General features: G+C 34.6%; 1 protein-coding gene across 5 annotated transcripts in view; it reads right to left on the minus strand.

Moving 5' to 3' along the window:
* Positions 1-17,330, minus strand: part of MGAT4C (MGAT4 family member C) — a 641,622-nt gene that overhangs the window by 197,950 nt on the left and 426,342 nt on the right. The window contains exons 4-5 of one of the 5 annotated variants that reach the window (XR_004176292.1): positions 11,340-11,394; positions 9,409-9,583 (exon numbers count right to left, since the gene is read on the minus strand). The exons of 2 other annotated variants lie outside the window; for them this stretch is intronic. The gene's annotated coding sequence lies outside the window, so the exon portion shown is untranslated. 2 more of the 5 variants (XR_004176295.1, XR_004176297.1) reach the window with 2 other exon arrangements.

Here is a 17,330-nt window from a genome sequence, read left to right on the forward strand (position 1 = left end):
TCATCTTATTTATTCCTATATATTCAGAAACGTATCTGGCAATTGGACTCTACAGATATTTATCATAAAGTAAAATATGTACATGTCAATCACTGGAAGGAATATTAAAAATAATAAGTAAAAATATATCCATTACAGTCATGATGTGCTTGTGTGTTTTCTCCTTTAATAGTTTAAGGATATTCTGATTTTTTATAAATAAGGATAATTTCCTATATGTTGTGAATTTTAACAATGACATTAAAATATTGATGATATTATATAGTGTGTTCTGTATAATCCTTTTTTAGGGTGAGGCCAAATTATACTTGCTGTTTTATTTTTCTTATCTAGTATGTGTTGAAGTGGTAAGAAGAGATAATATTTCTTATGTATTAAGTGACTGTTCATTAATTTACTAAATTAAGGAATACGTATCAAAAGCTTACTATGTAGCAAGCACCGTTTAAAGTTATATAATTTCCCCAAACTCAAAGAGATAACAGTAAACAGTGAAGCAGCAGGTCAGTATATCTGACCCATTGCCATTTCACTGTCTGTTCTTCTCCCTATGTACTCTGGCTGGTAAAATTTGTGTCAGAATACCAGCTTACTAATCAATGAAATTGACCTGCAACTCTCTCAGGAAACATTTATGCTAAGTGTAGGTCCTAGCAGAAGAATACGGCTACTGGGAAATTCTCAGCAATAGAGCAGAGGATGCAAGTGAAATGAAAGACAATTGGACAGCCTAATTGAGAAAGTAATAATGATACTCAGTATGAAAATAGATATGATGATGGGATTACCTTCCCTAGGATATTCTCACACTAATCCATGATATTTCTAAAGAGGTATGAAGTGTTTTCACTATTTTAACCATAATTGATGTAGAAAACATTTAATAGAATAACAAGAAAAATTTTCAACGTGTACATAAACAAAAAATTTTGAAAACAAACTCAAAACATTCACAGAAATTTTTTCAAGTAAGCTTGCAAACTAGAACAGAATTATCTTAATAATTATTAGATTTCACCCAATATCTAAGAAATAGAGGTGGGGCATAATCTTTTTATACATCTAGAAATCATAAAATGAGTGATTTATTCTCCATGTCACCAACACCCTATATTTAATATAATACATATGCCAAAAGGATTTCTTGAGAAAAAGTAAAGTATTACTCATAAAATAATTACTATGCTGAAAAGGGATTTGCAAAAACAAATCCTATGATTACAGTGTCTAATATAATATATTTTGGATTATATCTCTACTAATCATTTCCATATGAATCTTAGCTTTACATTTCCTGCTTATAAGGACAGATTCTTATATTGTGATTAGCCCACAAGACTGGATTTATAATTTAATATTAAATAAAAATCCTAGCCTATTAGGGATAGGCATTCAAATATATATATTCATTTACTACTAATACTGTAGAAGTTAGTTTTACTTATTATTGAAAAACAATTTCACATTTTTTATGATGATGCGATAATATGAAAATAAAATGAAATTATAGTAAATACTTTGATAGAAGATTAATTTGATAATTTGCATAGAGCATGTTGGCTGGGTGGAGCATTTGTAATCTCTATACTCCTTGATTGAGGGCATGGATGTTCACGTTTATGCTGAGAATTTAATTATAAGCAGAATGTTGACTTTTTTATCCTCCCTGCTTTTACTATTTTCAGAAGATTAAAATGACATTTCTTGCCCTACCACATTTTGTTTATTCATCACATTTTTATTGTTACTGGATTTATTTGTAGTTAAGTAAGTCTGCAGAAATCTTCCTCCCAAACTCTTCTCCCTTAATCAGAGACGCCTGCTGATCCCATTGTGGTGATTAGTTAAGCTAATGACTGCTTGTCTTTAGATTTGGGTGCAGGGAGAAACACATTTAAAACTCTTGTTATGAAATCATTAAATTAATCTTAAGATACTCATATTAAAATAAAAATTAGCTTGTCATTTCATTACCAGTCATGTCCTCAGCTTTTTAATTTTTGGGCCAGTATGTTTCTCAATAATGACTAGCTTATTTGACTCGTAGATCCCTATCTTCTTGATCAATGCCCCCGAACTCTGCTGTGATCTTTATGATTTCACCTTTATAAGATTCTGCTTTCTGATTTTTCTCCTGAATCTTTAGATTCAACCTATTTGCCTGCTATTTGCTTTTTTCAATACGACACTATTCACATTTTCGGATTATACCTGTAATATGGTTTGGCTGTGTCCCTAACCAAATCTCAACTTGAATTGTATCTCCCAGAATTCCCACATGTTGTGGGAGGGACCCGGGGGAGGTAATTAAATCATGGTGGCCAGTCTTTCTTGTGCTATTCTACTGATACTGAATACATCTCATGAGTTCTGATGGGTTTATCAGGGGTTCCTGCTTTTGCTTCTTCCTCATTTTTCTCTTGCCACTGCCAGGTAAGAAGTGCCTTTTGCCTCCCACCATGATTCTGAGGCCTCCCCAGCCATGCGGAACTGTTAAGTCCAATTAAACCTCTTTTGGCTCCCAGTTTTGGGTATGGCTTCATCAGCAGTGTGAAAACAAACTAATACAGTAAGTTGGTACGAGGGTGGGATGTTACTGAAAAGATAACTGAAAATGTGGAAGCAACTTTGGAACTGGGTAATAGGCAGAGGTTGCAACAGTTTGGAGGGCTCAGAAGAAGACAGGAAAATGTGGGAAAGTTTGGAACCTCCTAGAGAGTTGTTGAATGGCTTTGACAAGAATAGTGATATAAACAATTCCAGGCTGAGATGGTTTCAGATGCAGATGAGGAACTTGTTGGGAACTGGAGCAGAGGTAACTCTTGTTATGTTTTAGCAAAGAGACTGGTGGCATTTTGCCCCTGCCCTAGAGATTTGTGGAACTTCGAACTTGACAGAGATGATTTAGGGTATCTGGCAGAAGAAATTTCTAAGGAGCAAAGCCTTCAAAAGTGACTTGGGTGCTGTTAAAAGCATTCCATTTTAAAAGGGAAACAGAGAATAAAATTTCAGAAAATTTGCAGCCTGGCAATGCAATAGAAAAGAAACACCCATTTTTTGAGGAGAAATTCAAGCCATCTGCAGAAATTTGCATAAGTAGCAAAGAGACTAATGTTAATCCTCAAGAGAGTGGGGAAAATGTCTCCAGGCCATGTCAGCAACCTTCACGACAGCCCCATCACAGGCCCAGAGGCCCAGGAGGAAAAAGTGGTTTTGTGGGCCAGGCCAGGGTCCCTGTGATGTGTGCACCCTAGGGACTTGGTGCCCTGTGTCCCTGCTGCTCCAGCCATGGCTGAATGGGGCCAATGTAGAGCTTGGGCTCTGGCTTTAGAGGGTGGAAGCCCCAAGCCTTGGCAGCTTTCACTTGGTGTTGAGCCTGTGGGTTCACAGAAGTGAAAAATTGAAGTTTGGGAACCTCTGCCTAGATTTCAGAAGATGTATGGAAATGCCTAGATGCTCAGACAAACGTTTGCTGCAGAGGTGGGGCCTTCATGGACAACCTCTGCTAGGGCAGTGCAGAGGGAAATATGGAGTCAAATCTCCACACAGAGTCCCTCCCAGGGCACTGCCTAAAGGAGCTGTGAGAAGAAGAGGCAAACGTCCTCCAGACCCCAGTGTGGTAGATACACAGGCAGCTTGCACCGTGCACCTGGAAAAGCCTCAGACACTCATTGCCAGCCCATGAAAGCAGCCAGGAGCGAGGCTGTACCCTGTAAAGACACAGGGGCAGAGCTGCCCAAGACTATGGGAACCTACCTCTTACATCAACATGACCTGAATGTGAGACCTGAAGTCAAAGGAGATCATTTTGGAGCTCTAAGATTCGACTGCCCTGCTGAATTTCAGCCTAGCATAGGCCCTGTTACCCCTTTGTTTTGGCCAATTTCTCCCATTTGGAATGGCTGTATTTACTCAATACCTGTACCCCCATTGTATCTAGGAAATAACTAGCTTGCTTTTGAATTTCAGACAGAAGGAACTTGCCTTGTCTCAGATGAGACTTTGGACTGTGGACTTTTTAGTTAATGCTTAAATGAGTTAAACCTTTGGGGGACTGTTGAGAAGGCATGATTGGTTTTCAAATGTGAGGACATGAGATTTGGAGGGGCTGGGATGGAATGATATGGTTTGGCTGTGTCCCCACCCAAGTCTCAACTTGAATTATTTCTCTCAGAATTCCCACGTGTTGTGGGAGGGACCAAGGGGGAGGTAATTGAATCATGGGGGCTAGTTTTTCCCATGCTATTCTCATGACAGTGTATAAGTCTCGAGATCTAATTGGCTAATAGAGGTTTCTGCTTTTGCTTCTTCCTCATTTTTCTCTTGCCACTGCCATGTAAGAAGTGCCTTTTGCCTCCTGCTATGATTCTGAGGCCTCCCCAGCCATGTGGAACTATAAGTCCAATTAAACCTCTTTTTGTTCCCAGTTTTGGGTATGTCTTTCTTAGCAGTGTGAAAACAAACTAATACAACCTGTTTCTAGATTAAAATCTATTTTGATGGTAACTTAACATTTAGCCCAGAGTTGATACTGGTGTTGGTATAAAATCTGAAGGAGACATAGAATTTTGGTACAATTTGGGGTAAGAAGTGGAAGTACTTGGGCAAAATTCAACAGATAAGCAGCCAATTAGCACATTAAGCTATATAGTATATAAAATTATTCATTACAGTAATCAATATTACAAACAACTTTTCTAGGGAATCTTTGAAATGATGAATGATCAAGGATCCTAAGCATATGAACCTATACAATGCAAATTTTAACAACTTATGTAAGCAATTCTACATCTATCTATCATGAACTTCCATTATAAAAAAAAATCATTTTTAGTATGAATATCAGAGTCATCTAAACTTTTACAGGCAAATAAATAGATTGTGGAATAAATTTTCAACAAAACCAAATGTTTATAATTTAGCTCATTGTTTTTTGTTTCAGCAAATAAAAGCAATAGGTCTCATTTCTTTTCAGCATTCAATTTTTCAATTAATTTTGATTGATGTGTTATGGATTGTTTTTCTATTAAAATACATATTTTTAAACCCTTCTGAACTTTCCAGTATACTTTAATACTATTTTATATCAATTATAGTCTCATAATTGAGTTAGATCATTTCCTCTATGTTTAACCAACCACTGTTTAAATATTTTTTAAATGTTAACACCACTCTATCTACTGCATTGTACTGCATTTTGCATAATAATCATATATTAAAACACTTTTCTAATATTGATTTTCTAAGTTGATTTTCTAATATCTAATTTCCTAAGTTGAAATTTGTCTTCCCCATCCTCTTGGACATTGAATAAAATGATTACTTAGACGATCAACATTTTATATTCTTTAAATATTTGAAGATAGCCTTCATTTCTCTCTTCTGTCTTTGTTTCCCTGGGCTAACCATTCTCATTTTTTCTCTTCTGTCTGTTGACTCTCATCATCATTGTCTCCCTTGTGTTGGGGCCTATTTTCAAATAAAGCAGGTTATGTGCAAAATTAAATATACTGTGCTTAACAACTTTCTTAATTTGAACTCTGTATTTCAACAAATGCAACTGAATTTTTATTAGATTCATGGTAACAAGTTTACATTTGTTTTTAACTAAAATTCCCTGAAGCTTGTTCACACGTGCGAATGGTAAATCCCACCTTTCCCATTCTGTCTTCCCTATTATATACCTATCCATTTGTCTTCTTTCCTCTCCCTTCCTACTTGCTTTCCTCTCTCTTCCTCCCTTCCTTTCTTCTTCTTTTCTTTCTTCATGTTCTTCCTATTCTTCCTTCCTATTTAGTTATTTTCTTTATTTCTTTCCCCATTTTGTTTTTCCTTTCTTTCTGCATGACCACCCTGTTGACAAAAGTCAATAATAGCTTAAATTGACCTAAAGACAGCCACAAACAGCAATAGAGTATATCAAACAGTGCATTTTTATAAAATATGAAGAAGGACGTTAGTATGGTCATTATATATAACAGTGAGAGCTACAGGACTACCTAAATCCTCACCATCATGTAGACAGTTACTGATTTTATCTGAGTTAGGGATACATAGATCTCCTGGAAAATTATCTCCACAACTTCAGGAACCAGCACTATATATCTGTATATTAGAATGGAACAGTTTTTTTAAATGGGGGTGGTTTAGATTTGTGCCAGTGTTATCTCTGGGGTCTATTCTGATTATACAGTACTATAAAAAACTGTACTCTTAGGCATTTTTCTTCATCATGTTCAGTTTTGCCAGGCTATACTACTTGGTAAAAGTAGATTCCTGATTTTCATTCTGTGGAACTCATGCTTTATATGTTTTCACATATATTTTCTTTATACACTTTGAATTTCTCTCTTATGCTTTTCACATTATTGTGTTTGATTTTGATATTTTGCTTGTTCTGGAAAGGATCTGTATCTTTCAATGTACTCAGCATCTGTTTCCATCTTCGGAAGAAACTATTTAGAAAAAATACAGATCTCAAAATGCAAGAACTGAGGACCGGCTCTGTTACATATTAGCCCTGTAACTTGAGCTAGTTATTTAATCTCTCCTATGCTTCAGTTTCTCAATCTGAGAAAAGGATAAAGATAACACCAATCTCATGCATTTTTATGATAATTAAAATACATAGTTTATTTCCAGTATCCAGCAAGCTATCTGATACAGATACAAAACTTAATAAAAATAGCAATTAGTTTGATCAATTTGCCATTGTTTTAATCAGCTCAGGCTACTATAACAAGAATATCATACACTGGGTTGCGTAAACAACAGAAATTTATTTCCCCAAGTTCTGGAGGCTGGGAATTCCATAATCAAAGGACTGGCCAATTTGGTTCCTGGTGAAGTCTCTTTTCCTGGCTTACAGGCGGTGGCCTTCTAACTTACATGCTGGCTTGACCTCATCATGGTGTATGCATGCAAAAAGACAGAAAAATCTCTCTCTCTCTCTCTTGTTCTTCTTATAAAGCCATAAATTTTATCAACTTAAGATCCCCCACTCTACGACCTCAATTAAACCTAATTATCTGCTAAGAGCTCTGTCTTCTAATAAAATCACATTGAGAGTTTGGGCTTCAACACATTATTTGGAGGGACAAAATTTCACCTGTATCAGTTAACAAACCATACCATCAAGTCATTTAAAAAATGTTAAAGAGAACAAGGATTTGGTGGTCTGTGTGTATTCCACATGGATATACATGCATAGATCATACTTTCAGATCAACAAATGTGAATTCTCCTCTTTACACAATTTGCCAATCATTAGTCAATTTTTATGAGGTATTTTGTTGTAGCATTGATTTTTTAGACATTTAGAAAATGATATTCCATTTCTTTTTCTTACTATAATTACTAATCAATTAAAACAAGTTTTTGGTCTCTACTAAAAATAAAAATTAGTTGGTCGTGGTGGCAGGTATGCCTATAATCCCAGGTACTTGGGAGGCTGAGGCAGGAGAATTGCTTGCACCTGGGAGGCAGAGGTTGCAGTGAGCTGAGATTGTGCACTGCACTCCAGCCTGGGTGACAAAGAGAGACTCTGTTTTTTTTTTTTTTTTTTTTTTTTTAAAAAAAAAAAAGGGGTTTACTTTTATTTACTATGTGCCAGGACATTATTCTAAGAATTTTCACATGAAACAATTAACTTTTACATGTTTTATACTCCTTTGTCTTTTTTTCTTGAAATTTTAATAATTTCTGTGTATCATTCTTGGGTCACCTCTTGCTGTGAGGCCATATAGAGGGGTGGAAAGAGTTATTAGTTTTGAAGTCAACTGGATATACATTACTTAGTTTGTTGAATAAATTATTACATTTTTTTTCTCTTCCTTCCATTCTCCTTTCCTTTCTCTTTTTGTTGGTTTCTTTTGTTTTCTTCTTTCCTACACTATTCCTTCCTTATTTCTTTTTCTCCTGTTAAAAAAATAAAAAAAAAGAAAACCATGGGAGGCCATTGTTTTGGACCTGCACTAGGCTCCTGAAGACCAGACCAAACAGAAAGCAGTCATTTGTGCTAAGTACATATAATAAAGCTGAACTTTGAAATGGGCCAGTTTTCAGAAAAAAAATCTGGATATTCCCATCAACCTATGTCAACATAACAAAATAGCTCCCACTCTGTCTTAACTCCGTAAGGAAAGTCAGTTTGAAATTACCAATCTACTTTTCGTTTCCTGTTTCTGTCTCTTCAGCCCTTTTCTGCCCATAAAGCCAACTTCCCCTGCTCAGCTCATGGGAACACTCATTCTAATTTATAGAATGTGGTTTTGCCCAACTCTGGAATAAGCAATAAAAGCCAATTAGATCTTTAAACACAATTTGTTATAATTTTGTCTTTTGACACTCCTTTCCTCCTTTTGTGTGACTATATTCATTGTTATTTCCTTACTTGCTTGTCTTTACTCTCTGTAGGTAGTACAGCTTTACTTCTTGTATTTACTATCTTCATTTTGGTAAGTAATTTAATCTTTTCATCATTTTTAAAAATGGGGATAATATATACAGTATACACAAAATATGTCTGATGCATTGTAGGCAATTCTCAAAGTTTATTGAGAAAAGTTTAACGCTTGTATTTGAAAATTCTCTCAGTATTTTGAATGAGACTTTTGTGAGTAATCAGCATTTAGCAATTCTTGAGAGCATAAGTCTTTCAGGTTCTCTGTAGATATACACATAAGCATATGTTCTTAGAAACAAACAATGAGAACAAACAAAAAAAGAGCACAGTTTCAAACATGATCTAATTCTGCCCCACTCTAATTGTGGATACTCACTGATGACCAAATATCACTTAAAAACATATGTGACATCTTTACTATGACTTGAAATAAGCAATTAATTGCAGATTGAAAAATTTGAATCCATATGCCAACTTAATTTATGAAACTAGGCCTCATAAAACTTAAAAATTAGCACCAGGTGGCCCTAGATAGGGTCCCACCCTGCCTCGATAGGGTCCCACCCTGATAGGGTCCCACCCTGCCAATTCTGGGAAACAACCTCATGGGGTCCCACCCTGCCAATTCCGGGGGTCCCACCCTGCCTCGAAGTTCCCAGAATCAACAACTCCAGGAAAGAACCTCATAAGGTCCTGCTCTAACCAATTAGAACAAGACACCTTGCTCAGGCCATAGCTAGACCCAATTATTTTGCGCCTTAAGCTTTGTTTGAATTTCGCGCCATAAGCTGTGTTTGAACTTGTGTTTGCCTATATAAACAGCCTGTAACAAGCAGTCAGGGTCCCAGGGCCAACTTAGAGCTTGGGACCCTAGCGCGCTAGTAATAAATAACTCTCTGCTGTGAACCTCGTGTCGGTGATCCTTCGCGGCGACCCCTGCCCAGGAGGGAATCGAGAGTTCGGTTCCAACATTTACATAACTAAATTATCTTAAGGATTCTCTCTAATATTTCTCTATTTTGTTTTATCTTTCTCCATCAAACAACTTTTATTGTAAGAGCACAAGTATTTTACAAAATTCAGGACCAAATCAGCAAACACATTTCTTAGGCAAAGAAATGAGAGTTGCTCAGGAAAATTTAACAGGAGGCATGTTAAATACAATTTGTCCTCCCCACCCTGCAAAAAAAAAAAAAAAAAAAAAAAAAAAAAAGGCATTAAGGAGACTTAGCAGATAATCACTCAGACTTGATATCTATTTTCAACATATAAAATTAGTAAGACAAAGCCTGATTGGCTCAACCTAGATGATTTGAAAAGAATGAAATCATTTAGCTATGGCCAGATGGCCAGAGGACTCAGACTTATAGGAGAGAGAAGGATACAGAAAGCTCTCAAATAAGAGGTACCTGTTGGACAGACCAATCAACCTGACACTACTGCCTTCCAACCATAAGACAACAATACCATACCTACTGTGACATATTTGACATGTCACCATATGTGAAATTTCAAGATCCTTTGTTTAAGCAAAAATGAAGGTATTATAAACAATGAACCCAAGTACAAGCTAACACCAATCCCAAAGCCACATCCCCAAAAGGCAAATCTGCTCATATCAATAAATAACTGACATGCTGAGGTCACTCACTGAGTTTAAATCATCCACATAGTGTTTGTGACTTTCACAGAATTGTTGTGACTCTTTCAGATTCAGAAACCTATGGGCTAAACATTGTATGTAAATGCTGCAAATACAAAACTTTGCATACTAATTGAAGAATCAAGCACACCAATTTACCAAGCTGTAAAACACATTGCTCATTACCCCTAATACAGAAATTATTCCCCTTGAGCTCTAACATCTAAAAACATTTGAGTGAGGAGCGCTCATCTTTAATCATGGGAGGTTCAATGCTCAACCATGACCCCTAGTTGCACAGGAGAAGCATAGGTGCTTAGGTCTTGCCTAAAACCATATTCCACATTCTTTGGGCCAACAACCTGACTGCATAATCTGTAGTTTCAAGCTCATCATGAGTAGAGTTTGCAATAGGCTTTTCCAGCATTCTGTAAGACTAGTTACATCTAACTGAAGGGAAGAATAAGAAAGAGCCCACTGTTGTTCTTTCCTCAAATTAATAAACGGGAGTACAGTAGGTCTTCATGTGAATAAGAAGACACAAAGGAAGCTTGGCAAACCAACTCAAATCTATAGTGTTATCTGGCCAGCTTGGCAGCCATCAATAATCTATATATTGTATTACTGGAGTCAGAACAATGGGCAAAATCCAGACAAATCTAAGGAGATAATTCAAAGTGTATAGGCATGCATACATTCTGCATATTGTTTTCATGCTTTATATGAGGCTTTTACACTAAATTTTTAAAACACAGGATGTGATTCCTGACATTCTATCAACCATTTTATTAGGTGATATGTATCATAAATCATAAAGATCAAATCTCTACTATAACCCTACCACCCTGAATGCACCCAATCTAGTCTAGTATTTCTCTATTTTAATTCCACACAGGTGGAGCCCTCCATTATTATGAGTTTAAAGTTTTGTAAATCTTCCCTTTTTGTTTATTTAGGTAATATTTATATATAGTGAAATTCAGTCCTTTTAAAGTACATGATTTACTGAATCTTGATGAACTTACATAATAGTGTAACCACCACGAAAATCAAAATGAAAAATATTTCCATTGTCCGAAACAGGGTCTTCATTACCCTCTGCAGTCTCTCCTTTTTTCCTACATCACTCCAAGAATGTGGCAACTACTGGTATAATTACCTTCCTTTTAGATTTACCTTTTCTAGAATGTCACGTAATAATAAGTCTTTCCTTTCTATAGTGACTAGTTCATTGTTACTTAAAAAGGGCCTAAAATGGGCAAATAAGCAGAAGAAAAAATGTTCTAATCAGACCTAGTACTGCTACTTGGCTGTTGGCTGTTAGGCATTATGTCTTCTTGCCTTCAAACTGCAAAAAAAAAAAAAAGTCATTTTTTAGGGCTCTAGGCTTGAACATATTAAACATTGGTTGTTTATCTAAGGTGCACTTCACTAAAAATATTTCATACATCTCAAGAATTAGTTATCTCAAGATATTCAAAGATATTCTTGAATTAGGAGGAAATTATCTCGACAAATGGCCACCAAAAGACCAATTTATCTGATGGTTCCTAGATGAGGTGACCAAAGCATTCACATCCAAAATGTACTGAGAGTGAGAATGAGATATGTGTCCTGCTGAGATAAGAACCTGACACCTGATGGGCCTTTGCCTGTATTAAAGTAAATTCCTTTTAGTAGAGATTGGCTTTCTCTTTTCTGCTATGATTTTTCTGCTCAAGTTATACTAGAAAAGTATTTTTCAAATAGTAGTATAAAACAACTAGCCAGAATGATGATGAGAAATGATTAAGAATTCTAGTGATTTTAAGGGAATAGAGTTTATATTACCCACTCAAGCATAGTGATGGTTTTCTAGTGGGGAAAATAGAACTGGAACTGCATATGTTGTGATAGTTTGGTGGCAGGATACAAAAGAAATTCTTTGAAACGACATTTAAAATTCCCTCAGGAGTATAAACATTATTTCTTCCTTGCCTGTGGGCAGCAGGGTGTAACATATGGGACATACATACAATATGAGAGAAAACTGACAAACAGGAGGGACATGCTCATTCCCTCTCTGTGATGCCAGTTTGGTCTTTAGATTCTTAGGCACTATTCCCACTCTAGACAAGCTGGAAATAGATTTAGAATACAGAAACATATGTGTTAGAGGAATATCCACAGAACTTTAGTTCAAAAGAAATAAGAAATTATGTAGCTTCCAATTATTCTGAGAAAAAAAAAAAACTTTCTATACATGTTGTATTATGTGATACAAAATATGTGATATTATGGAAGTTTGAACAATTGATTTGTGCATTTTACTTTATATTTATGACCTTAAGGAAAATTCATTAACTAATACATTTTGTTAACTCTCTAAACTGCTGATAAAGAGCAAGGGACACTGTGAACTTTTGATTCATTTGAGTTTATTGTAATGGAAAAAAAGTCACTAAAAATCCATGATAATGAAATTGCTAAAAGAATATTGAATAACTTATGATAAGTTATGGGTATAAATTTAGTAAATGCTACATTTTAAGTAAATAACATAAATAAGTTTATAAATAATGCCTTTGAGTAAATCATAAAGCATATGCTTTAAAATAAGAGTGGTTAGGGTAACTAGAGAGGTTTTTCTATGTTTTACACGGAGATAGAGCAGTGCATTTTAGAAATTAATGACTTTCTCTATAAAGTTAAGTCAAGAGATTATTTTAATTTTTTCCCTTTATGGTTAAGACTCATAAAATATTGTTTTATTTCTAGGAATAGGGTTGATTTTTATTGTCTTTTCCTTTTGAAAAATAACACTCCAAAGAGAACACTAGATTTTCTGCATCACTTTTCAACTTCTCAACCCATTTTAGAGGATAATTCTGCCAAAACACCTTAAATTTCTCATAAAATTATTTTTACATTTTGTTGCTAGTCAAATGTCACCTAAAACATTTTCATATAAATTTTTTATTAAGGTAACTGGATTCTCAAGGATGTAATATATTCATGGCTAACCTATAGCCCTTCATATTACAGTAGCAGCCTCACCTTGTAAAAAAACATCACAATAAGCTGAAAAAAATACAAAAATAAATTAGCATTGTGACAGCAAAAACAAGGAGCACTAGGAAAATTAGGAAATAAAATGACACTGAAAAACACTGTATCTTTTTAAATTTTTCTATTGTAGCCCTTCTTAGTAGAAGTTGAAATTAAAGCTACTGATTTCCTAATAGCAAATAAGGGAAACAGTCTAAGAGCACCTGAAAACTGGAAAATCTTTTATTTCTTAAAATTTCTTTACCTTTGAAAACATCTTCATATGCAAACTTATAAACCCATTTTAAATGACTAATCCAATTATTTTCTTTGAAAGCAAAACAAAAAACAAAAACCAAAGAGAATACTGAAGTTGTGGAAAAACATGGGTAGTCTTGTAGTTCACTCTCTAAGTCCTTTTGTATTCCCTCCAAAGCCATTATTTGTGGTTTCAGATAGAAAATACATTCAGGCAGCCAATCATGCATTCCTTTTGATCGTATAATGTGATAATCCTCAAAAGGATCTCAGCTCCCCCTTGTTCATATTTATACAATTAACTAGTCCTTTAAATGCTTAATATATCTCAAAATAAAGGCTAAATATTTCATTTTCATAGGATTGCATTTGATTGGAATTTTGATTGTGAAGGGCATTTGGTGACAACTTTTCTTTTCATGTCTAAATTGCAGCTTATCAGTGGGAATTTCCACTTAGCTCTCAACAAATTTGGGGAATAAAGACCAAAATAAGAAAACATTAAGGAAATGGAAAAGTCCTAACAATATTATAGGGTTGATAGCACCTTTTTTTATTACACCAGGGATTACTGAGAGGCAATGCACTTTTCACCTTTTTCTAAGTCTTTATTTGCTATTACAGTTTAAAAAATCAATTAGAAAGATTATGTCATTCAATAATTATGATCAAAAGTAAAGAGGATAATTCAACTTTTCCAGGTTTGCTTTGATAATCAAATTGGCATAATTAAAGTGTATTTCTCCTGTTAATTACAATATTCAAGTAATAATAATAACCAATAATGAACAAATTTTCACATTTATGGATGGTATAATTTCATCAGATCATACATCATTCCTTTAACCATCTCTGGAGTTGTTATCGGCCTTTGCTGACCATTGCTGCCCTGCCCTCTCAGTTGCTTTCCTCACAACAAATATACTATTTCTATGGGAATTTTGACTTGAGTTTGCAATAGCACATGTGACACCTATTTGAATATATGGCCATTTTTGAGCTCCCAATTTTACTTCTAAGTAAATACTCTGTGATGATGAATATTACACATCAATTTGGCTAGAATAAGACAAATAACGTGTCTTTTTGGTCACACCCTAGTCTAGATGTGAAGATATTTTGTAGATAGGACTAATATTTACTTTAAACAACTCTACCTTAACACTTAAGTTGATTTAAAGCAAAGATATAATCCTCAGTAATTTGGGTAGGCCTCATCTAGTCAGTTAAATGTTTTAACAGCAAAAACTGAGGTTTTCCAGATAAGAAGGAATTCTGCCCCAAGACAGTAATTTAGAAATCATTTCCCAGTTTCCAGACTGCCAGTCTGAGCTAAACGTCAACTCTTAGCTGAGTTTCCAGCCTGCTGGCCTGCCTCACAAATGTTGGATTTTCCAGGCCCTACAATCAAGAGCCAATTTCTTAAAATCTCTCTCTCTCTCTACACACCACACACACACACACACACACACACACCCCTATAGGTTCTGTTTCTCTAAAGAATGCTGAGTGATACAAATTTTGGTACTGGGAATGGTTCTAGAAGAACAGACTCTTCAGAAAAAATGTTCTGAATTGATTCTGGGATCTTCTAGAATTGGTGCTCAATCTGGTTAGATACAAAGGTACCAATTGCTCTATTTCTAGTAGTAAAGAGAACACTGATATTTTGTGGTGTGATGTGGCAAGAAAACTATGCAAAATGTCTCCATTGATTGCAATGTAAATATTTAAAAAAAATTGAAAATATCTCCTAATCAAATACAAGAGGAAAGGTTCTGGGTGATCATGTATTTGATATTTTAGGACATTCTATCAAACTAACAAGTAAAATAAGATTAGCTGATTGCTCCTAATTGTTCTGGACAAAGTGGGCACAGAAAAGGATGAGCTCAGGGTTTCAAATTCTCAGCTCAAGTACCACATACATGATCTGAAAATTTCTCTATCTATCCTGAAACACACACACACACACACACAAGTACACACACACACCCTTATCTCCTGTAGCAAACTTAACCCATATTCTCATCCTGTAAGTAGCTGAATTTCAACAAAAATATAATTTCCAAAATCAAAGGGTGTCTGCTTTAATACGAGGGCACTGATGAGGAAGAAATGGAATCCTCAAAATTAGAGTGGGACATATGAGCAGTTTTAATGAAGCTGAGGACACCGAATTCCAAAATTCTGCAGTCATCTTTGGCAGCAGCCCTTCCACACCTGTTTGAGGACATTAAACCTGCTTTAACTGAGGCAATTAAATGGACTTTGAGTTGCCTTGCAAGACTTTGCTAATTCTACTCAGAATCCACCCCCATGACCCACCTTGCTTCTAGATCTCTATCTAGACTCAAATCCTAGATGACCCAAAAAGATGAAGTGCAAAGTGTAGCCCATGAAGAGTTGCACTATATTGCAAAAGAACCACATGGTTTTTCTAACTCATACAGAGAAATTTGAGGAATGTGTTTATTATTTAACATGTTTAACATTTTGGGTGATTTTTTTGTTGTTGATATTGAGGTATCTTCTACATACTTATGGTTTTTGTTGTTTTTCCCTTAACAAGAACATGATATGTGTTAAAATCTCCCATTATTATGGTAAGTTTGTCTATTTTCATTTTTAGTTATTTTCTTTAGGTACATTCAAACTTAGCATTCTAATCTTTCCCTTGGATAAGTTATTGTAGCACTATGAAATGTGTCATCATCTGATATTATTACTCTATCAAATCTTTCTTGGGGTTGTGGAGCTTATCTTCTATTATTGTTTCACTTTTCACTTTTGTATATATTTATTTTCAATTGTATCTCCTGTAAGCAGCATCAATCAGGTTTTTTTCTATTAATTATTTTAAACTTCAACTTTTATATGGAGTGCTTAATCTATTCAGATTTAATAAAAATCAGATATCTTTGACATTAAATTTAACACTTTATTTTTTCATTATTTCTATTTTTTGCTCATTTGATTATCTTTCTTAGAACCCAGGAAATTCTTTTTTTATTTTCCCCTTTATTAGCATATTTTTACATATTTTACTTTTACTTTTAGCCTAAAAATTATAGCATGCTTCCTTGTTTTAATATATTTATATAAATTGGTACATTTTTCACTTTAAACAACAAAAGGACCATAGAATTCCTCTCTCCACTTGCCCCACTATCTATTTTTATTTTTTCCTAAGTTCCTAGCTTCAGTGTTATATTGTCATGCATTTTAATTTTATATTTATCTACCATTATCATTGGTTTTTATTCTTCCCGGTATTTCTGTGTTTTCAGTTGTAATTATTTTCCTTTGCAGGAAAAAAACTCACTTTACTTGAAACAGCTGAAACAAATTATCTCAATTTTTGTTTTGACATAAATTATTTTCTTTTTATTTGGAGGATGTTTCTTTTAGGTGCAGCATTCTAGTTTGGCAGTTTTATTTTTTAGCTCTCTAGTAACAGCGTCATATTATCCTCTAGTTTCCATTGCTTATGTTATAAAGTCAGCTATCGATGACATTGTTGCTCTTTCAAAGATAATGTGCCTTTTGTTTAAATCAAAATATTCCCTATATATTTGATTTTCAGCAAATTGAGGTTTCATTTCTATATATTCTGCTTTAGGTACATAGTTCCTTTTAACTTTGAGCTTTCTTGTCTCATTTTTTGGGGAAAATTTCTAGCCACTGTTTTCACTTAATGTTTTTGCTTCATTCTTCTCTTACCTCACATCGTATCATCTTACCTAACCTCACTTTCTCTTATTTCTCTCTCTCCTTTTATTTGGGGTATTTAGAAGAGATGCTAAACCTTTTGAAAATGTCTAATAAATCTTGTATGCTTTGTAATGTATTTTCAAGGCTTTTTTTCTGTTATCTACTCCATTTTCTGATGACTCATCTTCCTGTTCACTAACTCTTACTCTATGTTATTAATGTTATTTCTAGAATTACCATGTGATTCATACTATCAATGCAAGAAATCTGCTGACATTATTTATC

Source organism: Papio anubis, chromosome 9, assembly GCF_008728515.1.
Source record: "Papio anubis isolate 15944 chromosome 9, Panubis1.0, whole genome shotgun sequence".
NCBI classification, from domain to species: Eukaryota; Metazoa; Chordata; class Mammalia; order Primates; family Cercopithecidae; genus Papio; species Papio anubis.